The following is a 2,440-nucleotide window of genomic DNA, read 5'->3' on the forward strand; positions in this document are numbered from 1 at the left end:
TTGTTTTCAGCCAAGGAAACCTAGAAGTCTGTGTTAGAACTATTAAGATGAATATAGCTGAAGATATACCATATTAAGACTTTTACCAATTTACACCAAATGGTTTAACATTATATATGCAGGTATATGCAGTAATTGTTCTATAATAACAATGCTTCATTATCAATAGAGATGTTTTCTAATGAATGTTGGATTTAATAGGAATTTATTCTTTCATTTGACATTTATCCCCTTAAGAATCTAGCAGAAAGCTAGCTTAATATTAATGCAGAAGCTTAAGCTTTGACTATTAGGCTGGCAAATGATTCTCCTAAATTGTCTATCACTTCAAAATTTCCAGAAAGCTTACATAAACTATAAATTCCTTGCTTATATTAGGATTTAATATTTTAGATCCACTTTATACATTTGCTTTTGAGAAATACTATTACTTACTAAGAATTTCAAATGTAAGAGAGGTGATCTGATGTGCTACTAAATTATATTTCTTGATTACTTAGGATTTGATTGTTACCATTTCTGACAACTTGTACTAAAATTTATTTGTCTGTATACCTATGCATTAGGGTGAGTCTCAGTTTCCATGAAGAATTGTAAGAGTCAATGTAGGAATTTGACAATTGAATATTATTCAGCCATGGAAAAGGAGATCTTTTGCAACAAAATGGATGGATCTTGCAGTCATTATGCTAAGTGAAATTAGACAGAAATACACATACTGTAAAATACCATTTATATGTGGAATCTAAAAAAGTCAGACTTACAGAAACAGAGGGTAGAATGATGGTTGCCAGTGCTGGGGGGTGGGAAAAATGGGGAAATGTTGGTCAAAGGTCACAAACTTACAGTAATACAATGAATATATTCTAGGGATCTAACTCACAGCATAAAGATTCTGTTTAACTATACTGAAAGCTATGGAGAGATCTTAAATGTTCTCACCAAAAGGAAAAAAGAAAACAAACCAAAAAAAAGATAATTATATGAAGTGATGAACGTGTTAACTAACTTATCTATGGTAATCATTTCATAATGTATAAGTGTATCAAATAATCACATTGTACACCTTAAACTTACACAACGTTGTACATCAGTTATATCTCAGGAAAGCTGGAAAAGAATCTAGTAACTTTGTCTGAAAAAAATTCAATCAATGGCCATACAGTTGAGGAGGTTGTAGTAGATATTCCATGAGTAGTTTTGAAAACATTTTAAAAAGTAAGAAGCTACTTTGGAGGTTTGAAGTCATTTTTTCATCTTTGGAGGTCACTAGAAAGACTGCAAAAATACTCTGAATTTGTCATTAGAAATCAAGTGAAAAATTATCTTTAATAGCATAAAGCAAAATAGCCAATCTTTATTTGTAATTTCATTTAAACAAATATGTACCACACACCTGTGAAATATATTACCTAATGTTATAGTAAGAATCTGGGGAAATCAAAGGAGTGAGTGAATAGGACATTGTCCTGACTTTCAATATAATTCGAAGATAGTAACAAAGACAGGCATATTGATAACTATAATTCAAGGGAGAATAGAGGCATAATCAATGTGCACTGAAGTCAAACGGGAAGAGCAATTAAGGCTGACTAGGGTAATTAAGGAATACTTTATACAGGAAATACTACTTAAATTTATCTTTGGAAGACTAATGAAAAATTAAATTGAAAAGGAGGAAAACAGAATTCCAAGATGGAACAAGTTTAACATAGTGTTATGATGTATTTGACTGTATTTGTTGAGCATCTCTTATGTACTGGATACTATTTTAAGCACTGAAGATAGAGGAGTGAATAAGACAGACACATTCCTTATACTTATAGAGCTTAATATTCTACTGAGGGAGATAGAGAATAAACAAAACAATAAGGAATATAATCTCAGGTGATGGGGAAAAAAACCAACAAAACAAGATAAGTAGACACAAAGTTAGGAGTGTATGCTACCTAAGATTTAGTGGTTGGAGAAGATCCTCTGAGGATGTGATATGACATGACATGATAAAATGGAATGTTAGAATCAATTGAAGATTGGAGTGATAAAGCATTCAAAGGAGCAAGAACAGTAAATACAAAGACTCTAATATAGTAATAATGTTAGAGTATTTGCTAATACTAGGAATTCTAGGACATGAGGCTAGAGAGGGATACAGGTGCCAGATAATATCGGGCATTCTAGGCCATGATAAGGAGTTTGGATTTTACTCTTAAGTTTGATGAGATGCTTTTGAGTACCATAGTAATAATTATCTGATTTATATTTTTAAAAGATTATTCTGGTTCCTACATGGATGATGACAGTGCGAGAGCGGAACTATGGAGTCAAGTTAAGAGGCTACTACAATATTCTAGGTGAATGATAATAGTTATTTGGAATAAGGTTGTAGTGGATGAGGTAATAGGAAGTGTACTGATCTGAGATATATTTTAGATTCAAA

This window comes from Camelus bactrianus, chromosome 5 (genome assembly GCF_048773025.1).
Source record: "Camelus bactrianus isolate YW-2024 breed Bactrian camel chromosome 5, ASM4877302v1, whole genome shotgun sequence".
Classification (NCBI taxonomy): Eukaryota; Metazoa; Chordata; class Mammalia; order Artiodactyla; family Camelidae; genus Camelus; species Camelus bactrianus.